Source organism: Lipotes vexillifer, unplaced genomic scaffold, assembly GCF_000442215.2.
Source record: "Lipotes vexillifer unplaced genomic scaffold, Lipotes_vexillifer_v1.1 scaffold182, whole genome shotgun sequence".
NCBI lineage: Eukaryota > Metazoa > Chordata > Mammalia > Artiodactyla > Lipotidae > Lipotes > Lipotes vexillifer.
In genome coordinates, this window is record NW_006798798.1 from 6493739 (window position 1) to 6515551 (window position 21813).

The 21813-nt window shown below is 37.9% G+C and overlaps 2 non-coding genes across 2 annotated transcripts; one reads left to right on the forward strand and one right to left on the reverse strand.

Annotated features, from left to right (window-relative positions):
• Positions 1–3463: 3463 nt before the first annotated feature.
• On the forward strand, positions 3464–3536 carry TRNAG-CCC (transfer RNA glycine (anticodon CCC)). Its single transcript has one exon. It is a non-coding gene; the product is annotated as a tRNA-Gly (tRNA).
• Positions 3537–6449: 2913 nt separating this feature from the next.
• TRNAE-UUC (transfer RNA glutamic acid (anticodon UUC)) lies at positions 6450–6521 on the reverse strand. Its single transcript has one exon. It is a non-coding gene; the product is annotated as a tRNA-Glu (tRNA).
• Positions 6522–21813: the final 15292 nt, after the last annotated feature.

The following is a 21813-nucleotide window of genomic DNA, read 5'->3' on the forward strand; positions in this document are numbered from 1 at the left end:
AGAGCGAGCAAGCGAGAGCGTGTGTGTGAGTATGGGGTCGGGGTGTGTGCGTAGTGGGGAGGCTCTGACTGGCCCAGATCAGCTTCCTAGGACTGAGAGGGGGCGGGGCCTTATTAATGACCGTGGTCGGCGGCGACTGTGAGGTGTCACACTGTGACCAAGTGATCCTGTGACAGCACTATTGTGACCGACTAGCGACAGATCAAAATTGGCCTAGTGTGACTTTTTTTACTTTTAGGAGGGTGGTTTCATTTTTACAGTTCTAGCATTGAGGAATCAATGGACAGGATCCCTGTGTGACTCAGCCTGTGCCTGTCAAAGACTGCGAGCCCCTTGTTAACCACAGAGGTCCCCAGTTCTAAAGCATGGTCCCTGTTGCCTTCATCATTGCACCCTGTATCTATTGTCTAGCCTAGTGCTTAATACACAGGCATGCAGTACATTAAGTCTTAGCTGTTTGGGAGCTAACTGTCAATTCCATGGTTTCTTGGAATTTGTTGCACTGGGCTTTCTTTCACTGCCTCTGTGTTTTCACCTGTTATAGCCACACTGCACAGACATGCTAGCTGCACAAAAATGGCTAGCATTCTAGGTCTCAAATATTCAAAGGGAAGTTGAATATTTGAGACCTAGAATGAAGGTTCCAACTAAAAAAATCAGAGCTCCGTGTTTATCACAGGGATTTTAGAGCTGGAATTGCCCTTGAGGCAGGGTCCTGGGAAGACATGATATTAAGGCACTAAGAGTAGGAGTCCTTCCTCCAAAGATTCCTCTTGGAAGCTCTGTGGGGGTAAGCTGCATATTGCAGATCTACAGCATTTTCATAGCTTTGTTGACAGGAAACTGCTGTGAACACAGAAACAGATTCTGCTCCTAGGCTTCAGTCAACCTGACTTTTTTTTATGATACAGGGAAGGGTCAAGAGTATTCCAGACTTTCTCTTACTTCCATTGGGTATATTTAACATGGATGATGGAGGCTTGCTAGTGATGAAGAATGTGTTCTTATTTAGCCTGTCTTGGTATGAAAGGCCTAGTATGTCATGATCCCCTTTTCCTTCCAAGTTTTGCCGTATCCCAAAAGAAGGGCCATGAAAGGAGAAGTGTTACAGCTGCACATCTCAAAGCCAAGCTAGAGGTCATTTTTTTTTAAACATCTTTATTGGAGTATAGTTGCTTTACAATGTTGTGTTAGTTTCTACTGTATAACCAAGTGAATCAGCTATATGTATACATATATCCCCATATCCCCTCCCTCTTCCATCTCCCTCCCACCCTCCCTATCCCACCCCTCTAGGTGGTCACAAAGCATGGAGCTGATCTCCCTGTGCTATGCAGCTGCTTCCCACTAGCTACCTATTTTACATTTGGTAGTGTATATATGTCAATGCTCCTCTCTCACTTCGTCCCAGATTGCCCTTCCCCCTCCCCATGTCCTCAAGTCCATTCTCTATGTCTGCGTCTATTCCTGTCCTGCCCCTGGGTTCATCAGAACCATTTTTTTAATTTTTATTTTTTAAGATTTCATATATATGTGTTAGCATACAGTATTTGTTTTTCTTTCTGACTTCACAATGTATGACAGACTCTAGGTCCATCCACCTCACTACAAATAACTCAATTTTGTTTCTTTTTTATGGCTGAGTAATATTCCATTGTATATATGTGCCACATCTTCTTTATCCATTCATCTGTCGATGGACACTTAGGTTGCTTCCATGTCCTGGCTATTGTAAATAGTGCTGCAATGAACACTGTGGTACCTGACTCTTTTTGAATTATGGTTTTCTCCGGGTATATGCCCAGTAGTGGGATTGCTGGGTCATATGGTAGTTCTATTTTTAGTTTTTTAAGGAACCTCCATACTGTTCTCCATAGTGGCTGTATCAATTTACATTCCCACCAACAGTGCAAGAGGGTTCCCCTTTCCTAGAAGTCATTTTAAGATTTTTGTTTCATGGAATGAATTTTTGTTTCTCAGGATATAGAATAACTTCATCTTAAATGCCCTGCCAAATAGTGACTAATCCATTTACCTGGCCAAGCCTTCTATTCCCAGTTAATGATAGTACCATGAGGCTGGATCCCCTTCTTTCCCAGTTCCTTATCAAATGCCCTTCCTACAGTTAATTTTTGTATAACCACTTGGCAACACTTTCCCCTTGTGCTGTTTTTGTCTAAGCAGTCCCATGACACAGAAACAGTCCTCCTTTACATGGTGATTTGTTAATGCTTAGGTAGAATTACACATAAGATACTTTAGATTTTCTTCAAAGACATGAGTGGGAAAATGTCAAGGTAGGAGAAGGTTTGATTGATTTCAGTAACAGTCTTCAGTAAAAACGGTCTTCTGTTTTGGAGACCTTTAAGAATATTATTAGGGGTATGTACAGAGACATCTCTTTCAAGAAGGGCAGAAATTTTTTTCCAAGGAATTAGGAGATTTATGTGGTACCAACCAGTTATTGAATAAGATTGGGCAGCATCAGTCTTTTTCAAGTCACATAATTGTGTAGACTGAGTCAGTAATGTATAATGGTCTCTGAGTCTTGAGCAGAGGTCAGCAAACCATGACCCTGCAGGCCAAATCCAGCTTGTAGCTAATTTTTTTTATGGCCTGTGAACTAAGACTGGTTTTAACATTTTTCTATAATTGACAGCATATCAAAAGGAGAACAATATTTCATGATGTGAAAATTATATAAAATTCAAATTTCAGTGTTCATAAATAAAGTTTTGAATTTTGTCAAAAACTTCTATGGAAATTTGTTTTCTCTCTTGTTATATTAGCACCTGCATAATATCCTTGATTTTCTCTTTTGCCCACAAAGCCCAACATATTTATATCTGGTCCTTTACAGAAAAATTAACTGACCCCTAATCTAGAGTATCTGGATCAAAATCTTGGTCTTGTAAGTATTGGTGAATTTGGGCAATATATTCAGTGTCTTTCTGTTCCAGAGTTTATTGTTTGTAAAACACAAATAATAGTACCAATTTCAAAGAGTTTTTATGAAGATTAGGAGAGTTAATATTAACAGCACTAGAACAGTGGCTAGCAATAATAAGTGCTTAAATTAAAACCTGTTATTCGGGGACTTCCCTGGTGGCAGAGTGGTTAAGAATCCGCCTGCCAGTGCAGGGGACATGGGTTCGAGCCCTGGTCTGTGAAGGTCCCACATGCTATGGAGCAGCTAAGCCCGTGGGCTGAGCCTGCATTCTAGAGCCCACGAGCCACAACTACTGAAGCCTGTGCACCTAGAGCCCGTGCTCCGCAACAGGAGAAGCCACCACAATGAGAAGCCTGTGCACCGCAACGAAGAGTAGCCCCTGCTCGTCACAACAAGAGAAAAGCCCGTGCACAGCAACAAAGACCCAATGCAGCCAAAAATAAAATAAATACATAAATGCATAAATTTATAGAAAAAAAGGGGAAAAAACCCTAAAAACCTGTTACTGGGACATCCCTGGTGGTCCAGTGGGTAAGACTCTGTGCTCCCAATGCAGTGGACCCAGGTTCAATCCCTGGTTGGGGAACTAGATCCTCCATGCCGCAAATAAAGAGTTCACATGCTGCAATTAAGAAGTCTGTGTGCCGCAACTAAGACCCCGCACAGCCAAAATAAATAAATAAGTTAAAAATATTAAAATTAAAAAGAACCCTGTTGTTATTATGTGGATATCCTAAGTCATCCCACATTCATGAATGAGGAGCAATGAATATAAAGTTAATTGTAATGGGCATTTTTAAGGTAACAAGGTATATGCTTAGATGGTCTATAACAGGTATCCTTCACCTTAAATGATTTGCCCTGGAATTGTATACCAAATTATTGTATATTTATTTTATTAATGTATATTTTTCTTGGGGAAAAAGTCTATAATTTGGAGACTGCCAAAGGTGTACAGGAACCAAACAGGGTTTGAATCACTGACCTAGAACCAGTAATTTACACCTGGAAGTGAACTTTAAGAGGAGTTTGTCCCAAAATAATTTCCTGTATCATGTAAATATAAGGTTAATCACATTACATTCAAGTGATTAATATTATATAGATACAAAAAGAGATGCTAGTATGAAAAATACAAAGTGTAATGCTATGCAGTATTCATGTTTATGAACAAAATTACTCAAATTGTTAAATTATAAATCAGTTTAATTATTATAATGGCATTTCTTACCAATTTTTCAAGGATTGTATCCAATATGGTACATTAACTGGTCGTTCAGTAGAGAAAGGCAATGATAAGGCCACATTTATTAAGCCTCTACTATGAACCAAACATTGAAAGTGTCACTTACCTGAATTGTGCACATTCACAGGCGAATTTTTTTTTTTTTTTTTAGGACTGAAGAGTTTTCTTTTAATTTTTATTTTATATTGGAGCATAGTTGATTAACAATGTTGTGTTAGTTTCAGGTGTACAGCAAAGTGATTCAGTTATACATATACATGTATCTATTCTTTTTCAAATTATTTTCCCATTTAGGTTATTACAGAATATTGAGCAGCATTCACAGGTGAATCTCAACATAGAAAGTGTCTCACTATGTTTATGAAATACAGTAAGTGAAGATACAAGACTTGGTAGCTTTATTTATTTTAGTCACACTGGTTTTTTAGTGCTTTTACCTGTCATTTTGCCAGTCTGTTTGCTCACAGTTTTCATAAGAAGTAGAAGATACCCCTCCCTACAACGCTTTTTAGAAAAATGCTTTATATGGAAATAGGTGTTAATTCCAGATGATCAAATGAATGTAGTCTTGTTGAAAAAAATTAGTAATCCAAATTGCACTTATAAAATCAAAAGTACTTATAATTTTAGCATCTAGAAATAAGCACTATTAACATTTTGGTGTACAGTCTAAATTTTTCCTTATGCTTATGTTTATATGATTTTGTTTTTTTCAGGAAAAAAAATCACGTGAATTAATCATTTAAATGAATAAAGACCTCTCTAGCTCTTAGTTTGAAAAAGGAATTCAACCCAATCAATGGTTTGTTATACTTCCTTGTATGTAGTGTCAAATGACAAAACTAAAACAATTTGGTAACAAGTTTGATGTCTTTAATTCAATGGAAACAGTCCATGGATTGGGGGAGTACAGTGCCTCACAAGCAGTAGAGCACTCTCCCAAGGGGTTTTGGGCAAGAGAGAATTTTATAGACTGTTAGAAGAGGCAACAGGGAAATGGCATAATTGGCTAGGAGGTCAGGGATTTTCTTATAAGGCTAGCTGGTCCAGTTTTCTAGGGTAAGGTAAGCTAGCCAAAGCTGAGTTGGAAGATTGTGATTGGTGTAACGTTAGATTTCCTTAATAGGTGTTTCCTGTAAATGTAAGCTGACTTAAGTTTACATTTGTGACGTGGGCTGGACCACTGGGGTGGCCCCCATTTTGTGGATCCTGATACACAAATTAACTTTATCAGTAGGGATAAGGAGGTGACAGTGACGTCCAACTGATTTGACAGACCTTTTGCAATTTTACAGATAACAATTTGTGCATAATTCCAGGGGAACAAGTTATCAAGTAAAGCTACTCAATTAAGTAGTTAATTTTTTTTTACATAGTTAGTTAACTTTCAGAAAATAGTGCTAATATCTCAAGACCAAATATCTTGGGAGACTCCATTATATAAATTATGCTGACAAGGATGAGTTTATAATTTCAGATAACAGAATTAGATGTTAGTAGTTATAAATATGCATAGTTATAAATAACCCAGCATAAAAGCCTGGGTTAGACAGCGAACAAGATTGATTTTTTGTTAATATTTTCAATTTGTTACTTAAGTGGGTCAGATTCTCTTAGCTAGCTTTATGAGGCAGAATGGTGTCTACCTAAAGCTGCTGTCCTCTTCTTTCTCCCATTCTTTGTGGGTAATGTTGCTGGCGAAAACAAATTATATTTGTAAGCTGTGCTCTGCAATATATTAGCATTATAAGGAAGAGCAGGCCTAAGAAGCTCGAATTTCACTTTCAGAAAAAATGGTAAGCAAAGAAGATAATTTCCTTTAATGGTAATGGATTACAGGATATGAAATAGTCTCTTCGTCATCAATAAAAAATAGATAATATTTTGTTGGGGTTTTTTTTTTTCACTTAATCCTGACAACTCTTTGAGGTACTAGGTACTACTGTTTTTCTCACTTTACTGATAAGGAAATCTAGGCAGTACAGATAAGATACTTATGAACACACACAATAACTTTTAGAGCTAAGGTTGACATTCTGAAAGTTTAACCACAGAGCTTGTTCTTATTTACAACTGCACATAATCTCTCGATAAGTTTTTAACCTGCCTGTCTTACTTATTAATTCATTACAAATGTCTTTCCTCAACATTTACTATGAATTAGGGTAATCACCTTTAAAAACTAATGTACATATTAATAATAGCTACCAATAATATTTTTTTGGCTGCCCCATGTGGCTTGTGGGATCTCAGTTCCCTGACCAGGGATTGAACCCAGGCCCCAGCAGTGAAAGTGCCAAATCCTAACCACTAGACCACCAGGGAACTCCCATCAATAATTTATTTAACCTCTTTTCTACCCTGAGATATTTATGGTTATCAAAACTATGATGATTATCCTTAAGATATATCTTCATCTACTTTTATATGTTTCCTGCTCACAATATGCCAGAACTTATTCTAGTACTTGACGGGACACCAGCACTAAAAAGAGGTAAGTTGCTCATTATTAAGCAAAGATCAAATATATGTGGGAATAAATGTAAGGTAGACTGTGATAAAGGCTCTTAAGTCAGATGACACATGTTGGGAATGCATATGGAAGAGACATTCTGATGACAGCATTCTTAGGTTATGTATGACCAGTTATATTGGAAGACAAAAGCTCTGGGGAGGTAAATAGGTTTTATTCAAGAAAATTTTCGTGAGATTAGATGTAAAAATGAGACTAACAGAACAAGATTAAACAGGTGTTTGGTGGTCATCAGGGCTAAAAGGAATGAATTAGAAGTGAATTAAACCCATACATGAGGAAGACATGAAGGCAGCATTTAGAACATCAAAACTTATGAGACTTCTCTCAGGGACCCATAACTGTTCTTTTCTAGGCAAAACTCCAACTTCCTTTGCCATATGTAAAAATCAAAGTGTTAAATCAGGTGTTGGGAGCAGAAAGAAACAAAAGCCATTCAGAGTTGGCATCTATTTATCCTGAGCATCTTCTCAAAGTTCAGGGAAGACTGTTTAAGACTACTTCTTAATTTAAGAGTGGCCATGTAATAATATAAATATGTACTTTAAAAGTCTTTAAAAAGAAAGCTATTCTTCAAAAAAATATTAATACATGGCCACTCTTAAGTAGTTTTAAATAAAAAAATCACAGACAGCATAGAGAAGCAATGCTAACATAAGGTTTCATAACTTTCCAGATATTTTTCTTTCTGTTTATATATATACATTTTACAGGCAAAATGACATTATATTTATGTATTTATTTTTAATAAAACTATTGAATATGTTTTTAATATTTTCATACTTTTTCCAAACTTTATTGAGATATAATTGAACATATTCTTAACTACAAATTTTTTTATAACCATGCATTTAATGACTACCTTAGTAGTCATGAATGGATGTTCTATAATTTATTTTAAACCAATCAGTTATTGCTAAAGCTGAATCTTACCTGGGCATTTGCTTCTACTTGCTCTGCAGCTCCCATGTCTTGGCCAACTTTACCTCCCCATCTAGGACCCTCTGGGAATATTTGTGTCATTTCAAGTGTAGACATGTTCTGCAGTGTCACATTGGCTCCTGCTGGGTGGAATGCAGATGACAGTAACTTGCTCAGATGTATTTATTCAGGGAAATAATACAGGAACTGAATACCCTTTTATCTGGGTCTCACTGAATACAAATATCTATGTACCTCCCCATTCAAAATCTACTTGTTTTGAACTTCACATGATAGATCTTTTAAAAAAATAATTTATATTTTTGGCTGTGTTGGATCTTCGTTACTGCACACGGGCTTTCTCTAGTTGCGGCGAACGGGGGCTACTCTTCGTTGCAATGCGCGGGCTTCTCATTGCAGTGGCTTCTCGTTGCAGAGCACGGGCTAGGCATACAGGATTCAGTAGTTGCAGCACGCAGGCTCAGTAGTTGTGGCTCACAGGCTCTAGAGTGCAGGCTCAGTAACTGTGGTGCAGAGGCTTAGCTGCTCCACGACATGTGGGATCTTCCCGGGCTAGGGCTCAACCCACGTCCCCTGCATTGGCAGGCGGATTCTTAACCACTGCACCACCAGGCAAGCCCAAAGATAGATCCTTTTTTTCCCAGCATCTTTGTGCGATTCGTCCATGTTGCTGCATATAGCAGGCACCTTTTCTTTTGCTATATATTCCATTATAGGATGTTGTACAGATTATTTTTCTGTTATTCCATTGTTGGAAATTTGAGTTGTTTCTAATTTTTCTTGAAGAGATACTACTGCTATGAACATTATTGTACATGTGTTTTGTGGACTTAAGCATTCACTTCTGCTGTGGAGATGCACAGGGAAACGATTGCTGGGTTATGTAATACATCTATGTTTAGTTTTGTAGACACCAATAAACATATTTCCAGTATGGCTCTAACAGCCACTGCATGAGAGTTCTAGTTGTAATAAGTTAAGCATAATACTGCAATCTTTATGATAACCACTAAGAATAATGTATGACAGTATAAATTAATGGGGAAAACTAGAATAATAAAAGTATTTGACTAATACAACAGAAGGTAAGAATGGTGGAATAGAAGAACAAAGAAACAGAGGGGACACATAAAAGCAAACGTTGGTGTACCCAACATTAGTAGTAATTAAATTTCATGAAAGTGGATTAAACACTCCAATAAAAAAATTGTTGAAAAGAACAAAATCAACCATATGCTTTTAGCAGCTGACACATATTAAGTATAATGACACAGAAAACGAAATCTGAAAGAGGTCTAATGCGAATACTAAAGGAAAGTTGGTGTCTCTCTATTAAGATCAGGGAAAAAAAAAGGATTTACGAGAGATAACGGGGACGTTTCATAATGATAAAAGTTTGAACCTAAAAAGAAGATATAGTGATCATGAATTTGAATATACCTAATAACAGCTTCAGGATATACAAATCAAAGATTAACAAAAGTAGGGGCTTCCCTGGTGGCGCAGTGGTTGAGAGTCCTCCTGCCAATGCAGGGGATGTGAGTTCGTGCCCCGGTCCGGGAAGATCCCACCTGCTGCGAAGCAGCTGGGCCCGTGAGCCATGGCCGCTGAGCCTGCGCGTCCAGAGCCTGTGCTCCGCAACGGAAGAGGCCACAACAGTCAGAGGCCCGCGTACCGCAAAAAAAAAAAAAAAAAGAAAAAAAAAAGAAATGGGAGTTGCTAAGCTGTTGGATTCTGGGACTTGTGTTGGCTTGGGGGTACGACTCCATGTGAGCCAATGTTGTTTTGCAATGGCACTGTTTTCTGTTTTTGTGTGTGGGGTGATCAGGCATTCCCAGTTTCTACATAAAATACCATCCCAAAATTAGTGGCTTAGAACAATGATAGCATTTGTTTTAATCATTAATTTGTTCATTGGGCAGAACTTTGTGGAGACAGCTAGTCTCTGCTCTACTTGGCTTCAGCTGGGGTGGTTTTAAGATTGGGGGCTGGAATCATTGGAAGCCTTGCTCACTTACGTATTTGGTGGTTGATGCTGGCAGTCAGCTGGAACCTCAGCTGGACTGTGGTTGGAATACCTAGCTGTGGCCTTCTTGTGTAGCTGCTTGGATTCCTCACAGCAAAATGGGTGGGTTTCAGGGTGAGCGTCTTGAGAGTGAGTTAGTAGGAAGCTCTATTGCCTTTCCTAATCTAGCCATGGAACATAGACAGTGTCATTTCCACTGCACTGTATTCATCAAGAGAATCACAAAGGCCTGTTCTGTTTCAAAGGAAGGGAAATAAACTCCACTTTAAAAAAAAATAATTTATTTTTGGGTGCGTTGGGTCTTTGTTGCTGCGTGCGGTCTTTCTCTAGTTGTGGTGAGTGGGGGCTACTCTTTGTTGTGGTGTGCAGGCTTCTCATTGCAGTGGCTTCTCTTGTGGAGCACGGACTCTAGGGTGCCTGGGGTTCAGTAGTTGTGGCTCGTGGGCTCTACAGTGCAGGCTCAGTAATTGTGGTGCATGGGCTTAGTTGCTCCACGGCATGTGGGATCTTCCTGGACCAGGGCTCAAACCCATGTCCACTGCATTGGCAGGCAGATTCTTAACCACTGCGCCACCAGGGAAGCCCCTAAACCCCACTTCTTGGTGAAGTAGGTGAATGGCAAAATTCTGGAACAACATGCAGGACCTGAAATATTGTGGGCCTTACTGGAATTTACAGTATGTGCACCTGATTGGAATTTACAGCATGTGCCAATCCCTGAGGCCAAAGATGAGGTTTAGGTGTGGATGGGGTCTTCCCTTTGCAGCCCTGCAAAGTAGAATAGTGGGAGGAGTATCTGCTCGAGATGTGCCCAATCTCAGGCCCAGGCCAGTATTAGCGGAATGGAGGACGAGCCAGAACCTCCTGCTTGTCTGGATCCTACTTTCAGACAGAAGGACCTCTGCTTGGTATCTGTGCCTGCTTACTGGATTCTTTGTGTGTGGACTGTTTAGATTTGTCCAGAACCCATCTTACCTGTTATTTTCTATGTATGTTGATAAGGTACTGTTTACAGGCAGGAAGACAAAAGAAAAAAGCAGATATTAATGTGTATCGTTTGGGGAGCTGAGAAGTACATCTGGTGTCAGACCAACTTTTCTCTTCCCAGTTCTCACCTCTGTAGTCTCTGTGCTTCTCCAGGAGGGAAACCCTGAAGAGTACTGACAAGTTCTCAACCATTTTAAACCATGGCTTTGGTAAGTTTCTGTTCCTCTCTAGTTCTTGAACATAGTTATATATTACATCATGTGAACATTTCTTTATTTAGAAATGTCCTGTGTAACAGAGATCTCTAAGAAGCTGTCCCCAGATCCTCCCACACCAGTGAAGTATGATGCCAACCAGCCCAGGGTCCTCCTGATGGGTCTCCCTGTTCTTCCATTAATGTGTAGCATCTCCTATAAGTTCAGCCTTATTTCAAGAAGAGTTATGGAGTAAAATTAAATCGCTTGAGGAGGAGGTATTTCACCATCCAAAGAATGGTGGAGAGATGATTAAGAGAGTTGGCCCCATTTGATTACTCATGGAAAAACTTAGAAATTCTTTGCATTTTCTAGGAAAATATACGATTGGCAGTTGATTGGCCCCAGTGTTGGTATGTGTTGAGATTACATGTTTTATAAGGCTTTTAGGATTGGGTAGGAGTAAAATTGGGACTTGCATACAGAGAGATCATGGATCTACCTTGGGAGTCAGTCATGGAAAGATGATTATCAGGAGGAAGATTCATTGTGTACTTGAAAAGTTTGTGCTGGTTTAAGATGATTTTCTATGTGATTATGAACCATTCTGTGTTTTATATCCACTAACTCAGGATCAAGGAAAGTATTCACTGAGGGATGGTGGCTCAGCTAGATTTAAAAGAAGTAGCTAACTACAGACTCCCAGCAGTAGAAAAGATGTTAGAGATTTTTTTCCCCACCCTAAACTTGGTAGTATAAAAGAATAATTAAGAGTGATATATCTACTAGATTAACTGTAGCTGTTAAAAAATTTACTAAATATTTTGGCATAAGAAAGTTTAGTGCTTATTACATATTTTAAAATAATGGTCTTACACCCAAACTGAAACAAGTTAGAGAACAATTTAGTGTGAAATATGAAACCATTAAAAAAATGACAACTAGAAAAAAAATGGTATATAACATAATGATGAACTTGAGACTTGAAGAAATTCTTTAATTTTATGCAAACTATTATCTCTCTATCTATATGGAGATTTAATACTATGTTGGAAAATAAATTCCATGAATTATATTTTCTTAGTCTATAATGAAAAAAGAGGATGTAAAAATTAACATTTATTAATAACTTATGAGGTAGGCATATGGAATGCAGTATGCTCATATTCACTATTTCAGTTAATTTGTAAATTGTGATTCTTTTATTCATTTCTAGACATGTTTCTAGACATGTTTTTATAACTGAGGAATCACATAATAGGCATGAACTAAATCAACTAGATTACTTAAAAATATGTGTATAATCTGTTTCTGAAACACTGATTTCCTTAACTTTTCTTACCATAGACTTCCAGCCATAGCCTATTTGCTTGCTATATAGCCCACTTCTTGGATTTCAAACCTTTATCTACTCTTTCTGTTTTGAAAACATTTCTTGAATTTCACCAGTAATGCTTGGGTTTGTGCTTTTAGGAATGGGGAACATTCAGGAAAGTGGCCCTAGAGTTCACTCAGGAGGAGTGGAATATCTGGGGTTCTGCTCTGAGGGAATTGTACTGGGATGTGATGATGGAAAACAGCAACTCAGTCTTACTGGGTAAGCTGTCTGCCTCAAATAATTTAAATATTCTCTCTAGAATATCAAGGCTATCTTTTAAGAAACTAGGTGATCTTTTTCACCCTGTTTTCAAAGGAATGGGTTAAGCTTTGTTGTGCTGCAGATGACACCTCACCATTCTTCATGACATTCATTCTTCATGATAGTCATACTTTTCTCAGTCCCTTCATACAATTTCTACCTTCTTTGATACCCAGGGAGCTAGATGTGATTTGTGGGACACTTAAGACATATCTATTGAGAAAGAAACCAGGTGTTATATTGTGTTTGAACTCAGAATTGGTAAAGATGCTGTACATTATTTTCTGACCCACCTTTAGAACGGGCAAACAAAATCCTGATTTGTACTGATTTTCAAAGTAATCTTTACAGTTTACATGGTGATGCATTGAGACAAAAAATATTTTAAATGAAGTGAACATATTCATTTCTTATAACAAATTTTTTTATTTGACCTACATTGTCATTGAAAACGACAATCCATGAACTTTGCATTTATCAGCATTTGTTTAGCATTCTAGAAAGAACCTGTGAATGTTTCAGAAATCTCCACTTTTCCTCTTAGCAAATAACAAACAAAATATAGTAATCATAGCCAACATAGTTCTCATTGAATTAACTGTTATACTATATTGCCTTTTAATACAGAGAGCCAGTATAGGTTTAAATAAGACCTTTCTTACCTCTCTCATCTCTCTATTCTTTGTGATTCTTTCATCACCCTAAGGTGACTGTTTTCTCAATCCCTCTACCCTTCTCTGAAGTCTTCACCAATATTATTTTTGCTTACAGGTAATTAGAAATTTAATTCTCAAAGTGTTTTATAGAATTGGTTTTAATTCTTATAAATATTTTTATATATTATTTCATATTTATTTCTTATAGGCAGTGTGACCACCATATTCGAGCAAGGGAAGAAGCTGGGAGGGCTGTCAAGAAGACAGAGAGCTCAGCTGAGTGAGGGCTGATCAGGCAGGGAACTTTAATTACAACTGTTAGGCCTTTTAAAAAAATTTTTCACTTTTCAATTGTTTGCTGTTACTATATAAAATTAGTTAATTATTACATAATAACTTTGTATGCAGCAACTTTTCTAATTTACTTATAAGTGCTAGTTCTTGCTTTATAGATTCTTTAGGATTTTGTAAACAAACAATTGCCATCTACAAATAGGGTTTTCTTCTTCTTTGCCAGTGTTTATATCTTCATTCATTTTTATTGCCTTAATGTAATTGCTAGGACTTCCAATACAGTGTTGAATAGAAGTAGTGAAAGTAGACATTGTTGCCATTTTTTGGTCATAGGAGGATAATGTTTAATATTTCATCATTATACATAGGTGGAGGTTTTGTATAGATGCTATATCAAATTTGGCAAGTTCTCTAGTCCTAGCTTGCTGCGAGTTTTTATCATGAAGGGATATTATATTTTGTAAGATACTTTTTCTGAACCTACTGAAGCAATATGTCTTTACTCCTTTATTCAACTAATATGATGAATTAAATTGATTTTTGATTGTTAACTCAATCTTCTATATGTGGGTCATGTTGTATTTCCTTATATATATTTCCATATTAAATTTGTGTGAAATAATAGAAAAATATGTTGATCTCTGCCCCCAGTTCCTAGTATAGAACTCCTAAAACCCTTGTAGTTGCCTAAGTCATAAGAGTACTAGGAGCATCTTTTGTTCTAATATTTGGTCTTTGACTCTGGTTCCTGACAGAGTTCCTAAATCCCTTGGAATTTCCTAGGTTATAGGAGAGTGTCTTTTGTTCTGAGAAGGTAACTCTTGGTGGACCCCTGGATGGTAGCTGGTCACCAGAAATATCAAGCCATGATTAGAAGCTTGGAATTTTCAGCCCCACCCATCATGGGTAAGGGAGAGGAGCTGGAGATTAAGCTAATGATTGATTATGCCTACATGATAAAGCCTCCATAAAAATCCCCAAAGTATGGGATTCTGAGAGTTTCCAGGTCAGTGAACACAGTCACATACTGGGAGGGTGGTGTGGCCCAACACGGGGACAAAAGCTCCTTGGCTTGGGACCCTTCCAGACCTCCTTCTATGTACCCCCTCATCTGGCTGTTTGTCTGTATCCTTTATGATATATTTTGTTATATAACAAACTGGCAAACATAAGTGTTTCTGAGTTCTGTGAGTTCTAGGAAATGCTCATACCCAATGAAGAACCCCGATTTATAGCCAGTTGGTCAAAAGTACAGGTGACAACCTGGGGCTTTTGATTGGCATCTGAAATGGGGTGGGGGAGTAGGGAAGACAGTCTTTTGGGACTGTGCCCTTAACCTGTGGGATCTGATGCTATCTCTAGGTAGATGGCATCAGAATTGAGTTAAATTTTAGGACACCCAGCTGATGTTAAAAAAAAACCCATACTGGGCTTCCCTGGTGGCACAGTGGCTGAGAGTCCACCTGCCAATGCAGGGGACGCGGGTTCGTGCCCCGGTCCGGGAAGATCCCACGTGCCGCGGAGCGGCTGGGTCCGTGAGCCACGGCCGCTGAGCCTGCGCGTCCGGAGCCTGTGCTCCGCAATGGGAGAGGCCACAATAGTGAGAGGCCCGCATACCGCAAAAAAAAAAAAAAAACAACTCATACTTTTGGTGACCAGAAGTAAAGTGTGATAGCAGTGTAAGACTAAAGGAGAAACACAGGAGAAATGTGTTTTTCCTACCCAATTTGCTAACATTTTCTTAAGAAATTTTGCACAAAGCTTTAATATGTCATTTTCTCTCAAGTTTTGGTATTAGTGTAGTAATGGCCTCATAAAATATGATGTGAACTATTTCCTCCTCTCTTCTAGAAAAGTTTGTATGAGATTGGTATTATTTCTTGAATGTCTGGTAGCATCCTCTAGTAAAATTAGCTAGGCCTGGAGTTTTGTTTATGATAACAAATTCATTTTCTTTAATAGGTATTGGGCTATTCAGATATTCTATTTCATCTTGTATCTGTCTTATACTTATATTTTTCAGTAATTTTGTCCATTTCATCTGAGTTGTCAAATTTGTTGCAATGAAGTGGTTCATAATAATTCCCTTGTTAGACTTCTACTATTTATATGTTCCTTAGCGATAAGTTCTTTTTCATTCCTGATATTGGTGACTTGTCTTTGCAGTTTTTTATTTTTAACAATTCTAGGTAAGGTTTAATCAATTTTGTTGCTCTTTCCAAAGAAATCACTTTTGGTTTGGCTAATTGTCTATTTTCTATTTAGTTTATTTCTTCTCTTTTTCCTTCTAGGTACTGAGGGTTTACTTTGCCTTTTTCTAGCTTCTTAAAGTGGAACCTCTGGTTACTGATTTTAGACCCTTCTTCTCTTCTAATATAACATTTAAAGCCAGAAATTCCCTACTTTAACTCCATTCCACTAATTTTTATATATTGTATTTTTATCAGTCAGTTCAAAATATTTTCTTATTTTCATTTTGATTTCCTCTTTAACCCATGGATTATATAGAAGTGTGTTGCTTAACTTCCAAACATTTGTGTGTTTTCTAGCTACTTCGTTGTTATTGATGTTCAGTCTAGTCCTATTTGATCAGAGAATACACTGTATATGATTCTGATCCTTTGAAATTCATTGACACTTTTTGTATGGCCCAATATATAGTCTACATTGGTGAATATGCCATGTGCACTTGAAAGGAATATGTATTCGATGGATGTTGGGTGAATTATTGTACAAATATTAATTTGTCCAAGTTGGTTGATAGTTCATATCATTTACGTTTTCATGATTTTTTTTGTCTTGTATTTTTTTCAATTGCTGAGAGATATTAAAATCAGGGCCAGGACTACAGTAATGCTGAATTGAGTAAAGTACCTGGGGTGCAAAATTTAAGAAGGCACTCATTCTTAGGGTCATGCAAGTGCAGTGTTGTTTGATGTTGTGTTTTTAGGTGTGTACACATATATGATAATAATTCTTGTTAATGTATGGACTCTTCTATCATGAAATGTCCCTCTTTATCACTGGTGTAGTTTATCTGAAAACAGTATAGCCACTCTACCAGCTATACAAACTGTATCTATATAAACACAACAGACTATAATTTTTACCTTGAATACTTATATGTAGTTTAAAGAAGTTAAAATAAGAGTTATTACATTTATCCAGAGAGTTACCATTTATGCTCTCTTCCTTTGTTCCTGAAGATCCCATTTCCCCACTGGTAGCATTGTGTTTAGCCTTTTAGCATTTCTTGTAATGCAGGTCTGTTGGTAACAAATTATTAGTTTTCTCTTATCTAAAAGTATATTTTTTGTTCATTTTTTAAAATGATTTGGAATACTGTACATTTTTAATTTTTATTTATTTATTTATTTGGCTGTGTTGGGTCTTCGTTTCTGTGCGAGGGCTTTCTCTAGTTGTGGCAAGCGGGGGCCACTCTTCATCGCGGTGCGCGGGCCTCTCACTATCGCGGCCTCTCTTGTTGTGGAGCACAGGCTCCAGACGTGCAGGCTCAGTAGTTGTGGCTCACGGGCCTAGTTGCTCCGCGGCATGTGGGATCTTCCCAGACCAGGGCTCAAACCTGTGTCCCCTGTATTAGCAGGCAGATTTTCAACCACTGCACCACCAGATAAGCCCCTTCGTTCATTCTTGAATATATTTTCTCTGAATATAGAATTCTGCCTTGTTAAGATTTAAACACTTTTTAAAATTGTGTAGTGGACACTGACACCTCTAATTCCAATCCAATTTAACAAGGTTTATTTCAGACCTCTTCCTTTACATATTTGTACCTATCTTCTCTGACTATGAGAATCATGGTTCCAGATATCTTCAGTATATTTAGTTATTACCCAGTTACTCTGCATGTATCTAGGCTGTCATCCATGCAGACCACAAACTCTGCCTGAGTTTCTCTGTACATGTCAACACATGGGCCTAGACCCTGATTCTCTCCCCAGTTGTGGTCAGGAAGATTCAGCTCCTTCATTGGCTCCATTTTCCACCACTCTGACAGAAGATATGTGAACTCTTTCTCTTTTTATACCTTTATTTTGAATCTTTTTTTTTTTTTGGGAAAAAAACTCAGAGGCTGTGGGCAAGCAAGCCCTGATACTAAGACCCACCACTCTTGTGGCAGGCATAAACACCAAGTGAATCAATCTCCTTATCCCAGAACTTAAAACTCTTATGGTAGACTATTGAGCCCCTGGCTGCTTATATATTCTTTACTTTGAAAATTTGTATTTTTTAAAATTTTATTTGTCTTAAGATATAATCTGTGGTTTTATTGTTTTTCTTTATTGCTTGTCTTCACTTCTGGTAAACTTTCATTTGTAATTTATTCTTGAATTTGTTTCTGAGTTTTCCTAACATATACGATTAGTTTATTTATTGTAATATTTTTTGTGTTTATTCTTATGTAGTAAAGAATTAACCTTACACAAAGAGAGGTCTTGCCTTTGCCTTTGGCTCCTGGGAGGTGATCACTAAACCCTTGGAATGTCCTGCTTGATAGTGTATTTACCTCAGGGTAAAAACCGGAGAGTCTAATAATGTGATTTAGGTTGGAGTTTTGAGTCATGCAGTATTAGTGCAAACTCTGGAGGGGGCTGGAAACTAAGGTCAGCCATGCAGGCAGTCAACCATGTCTATATGACTGAGCCCCAGTAGAAACTCTGGACACCAGGGCTCAGGTGAGCTTCCCTGATTGGCAGTACTCCATGCTTAGTCACACATTGTTGCTGAAAAAAGTTAGCATCGTCCATGATTTCATTGGGAGAGGACACCTCGAAGATTTTAGAATGCTTTAAGTCTATTCTTTCTACTGTTAGTGCTTTTTAATCTTTTGTTTTGAAAGGCCATTAATTAATCATTATTACTTAGTATACACTTACTTAGACTTCCCAACCAATTTTACCTCATTCTGTCTTTCTGGGATCAATTTATTTCTTGCTAATGTGTATGTTCTAGAAATTCTCTAGTGAGTCTATGAAAGAATCCCCATTCTTTGCCTTAAATGTCTTTATTTTGCCCTAGTCTGTTTTTTTTTTTTTTTTTTTTTTTTTGCGGTACACGGGCCTCTCACTGTTGTGGCCTCTCCCATTGTGGAGCACAGGCTCCGGATGCGCAGGATCAGCAGCCATGGCTCACAGGCCCAGCTGCTCTGCAGCATGTGGGGTCTTCCCGGACCGGAGCACGAACCCATGTCCCCTGCATCAGCAGGTGGACTCTCAACCACTGTGCCACCAGGGAAGCCCCTATTTTGCCCCATTCTTAACTGCTATTTTTCCTTTATCATTTTGAAGGTATTATTCCATTGTCTACTGACATCTCATGTGCCTAATCATCATTCCTTTTAGGTAACATGTTTTCTTTCTTTTTCTTTCCTTCAGAAGATTTGTTATTTTGCAGTATCAGGATGTGTCTAGGTATTAGATCTACTTTCATTATCCCACTTATAACTTATTTTGATTCCTGATCGTGAAATCATGACTTTAATTATGAAAAGTTCTAAACCATTTTCTTTTCTGATGCCTCCCCTCCTTTCTCTATTTTCCTCCTTTTATGACATTAGATGTGTATTGAACCTTTTCATTTCCTTCTATATCTCTTATAGTTTCCCTTCTATATTTCACATTCCATCTCTGTGCTGCCTTCTAGGTGATTCCCTCAGATACATGTTTAAGTCTAATAATTTACTTTTCAGTAGTGTTAATTTTTTAAGTTCTCAGGTTTTTGTTTTTTTACTTTGATTTTTATTTCTGGAAATTCTCTTTATTCTTTTAATATCTGCAGATTCTTTTTATGTATTGTGCTTTTGTTGACTTTTCCATTTTAACCATTTATTTCATATTCTTTTATGTTGTCATATTATATGCAGTTCTTGTAGGTACCAACTTTCTCCCCCACCTGCCCAGTTTTACTGACGTAATTGACATATAACATCATATAAGCTTAAGGTGCACAGCATGATCACCTGACACATGTATATATTGTGAAAGGATCACCACAATAAGTTTAGTTAATACCTGTCACCTCACATAGTTACAAAATAATTTTTTTCCTTCTGATGAGAACTTTTAGGATTAGCAACTTTCATATATGCTATTCAGCATTGTTAACTATAGTCACATTGTTGTATATCTCCAGTACTTACTTATTTGTGCCTTTTGACCATCTTCACCCAATTCCCCTACCCACCACCAACTTTATTTCTTTACCTGCTGACTCTCCTGTGATGGCTTTTTCCTTATTGATTTTTTTTTTTTTTTTTTTTCTTTTTGGCCGCGCTGCACTACTTGCAGGATCTTAGTTCCCAGAGATTGAACCCAGGCCCATGGCAGTGAAAGCACCGAGTCCTAACCACTGGACTGCCAGAGAATTCCCATAAATAACAGTGATTTCAGTACTGTCCTTGTAGTCTATTGTAATTTTAGTGAAAAATGGCGACCTCTTAGGAATATTTCTTTGGAAGTTTCTAAAATATTTCAGTCACTCTTAGTTTATTTTAAAAAACAAATAGAGGGACTTCCCTGGTGGTCCAGTGGTTAGGACTCGGTGCTTTCACTGTCATTGGCAGGCAGACTCTCAACCACTGCGCTACCAGGGAAGCCCTGATTTATTATTTTTTAATTTTTTTATTTAAAAAATTTCCTTCCTTTTTATTTAATTATTTATTTTGGCTGTGTTGGGTCTTAGTTGCTGCACACGGGATCTTTTGTTGTGGTGGGCAGGCTCTTCGTTGTGGTGTGCGGGCTCCAGAGCACGCAGGTTCAGTAGTTGCAGTGCGTGGGCTCTCTAGTTGTGGCACATGGGATCCAGAGCGTGTGGGCTCTGTAGTTGAGGCACACAGGCTCTGTAGTTGTGGTGTGCGGGCTCAGTAGTTGTGGCACGCAGGCTTAGTTGCCACGTGCAGGTTTAGTTTCCCCAAGGCATGTGGGATCTTAGTTCCCTGACCAGAGATCGAACCTGTGTCCTCTGCATTGGAAGGCAGATTCTCAACTATTGGACCAGCAGGGAAGTCCCTTCTTGTTGATTTTAGTTTTTGTTTTACAGCTCATTTCAGTGGAGGAAGAGGTTGTTGTTTATTTCAACTTAATCTTATGTGCCCTGAGTTAAAAGAATTTCTAAAGCAGTGCTGTTACATTTACTTCTTGCCGAGTTGTAAGCATTTCAGTAGAATTAAACCAGGTTCTCCATGCAGGAATTTTTTTAATTAAAAATTAAATTTCTTTAATAGATATGGAGAGATTCTGTTTTTCTATTTCTTCTTGAGTTAGTTCTGGGAAGTTGTGCTTTTCAAGCAATAATAGCATTTTATCTGTGTTGTCTAATTTATTGGCATCAACTTGTTCATAACATTCCCTTATTTTTTTTTGCTATCTGTGGGATCTGTAGTGATATCTCCATTTTCATTTCTGACATGGGTAATTTATGTTTTTTCTTTTCTTTTTTTTTTTTTTGAGGGATGCAGGCCTCTCACCGTTGTGGCCTCTCCCATTGTGGAGCACAGGCTCCGGACGCGCAGGCTCAGCAGCCATGGCTCACGGGCCCAGCCACTCCACGGCATGTGGGATCTTCCTGGACCGGGGCATGAACCCATGTTCCCCGCATCGGCAGGCAGACTCTCAACCACTGCGTTACCAGGGAAGCTCTATTAACTATTCTTAATATGGATTTATAAATTTTAAAACTCTTTCCAAATAAACAACTTTTGGTTTTATTCATTTTCTCTATTGTCTGCTTTCTACTTCATTGACTTCTGCCTATTTTTATTCCTTCTACTTATTTTGGGTTTTGTTTTTTGGGTTGTCTTTTTCTAGTTTCTTTCAGCCTTTATTCATTTTTAAAAAGTGTTGTAAAACACACATAACATACAATTTACCATCTTAAGCATTTTAAAGTGTATAGATCAATACTGTTAAGTATATTCACATTGTTATGCAACCAGGCTCTAGAACTTTTCATCTTGCAAAACTGAAACTGTATCCATTAAACAATAACTCTCCATTTCCTCTTCCCCAGCCCCTGGCAACCACCATCCTGCTATCTATTTCTATATGTCTGACTACTCTAGATACTTCATATAAGTGGAGTAATACAGTATTTGTATTTTTTGCCCCCAATCCCCTAAAAAAGTCTCAGAGATTGCAAGCTCCCTCATCTCTTTGGGCCAGTGAGTAGTATTTTTCTAGAAATATTTTATAGGACTAAGCAGGGTCTTAGTTCCAGCTCTCTGCCCCCTGTTCCTGTGTAGAAATTAGAACCTCAGACCCCAGTTAGTACTCTTAAGCATTATATATGGGATCAAAGATCTCTATGAGGTGTCAGCTCAAAGTTACC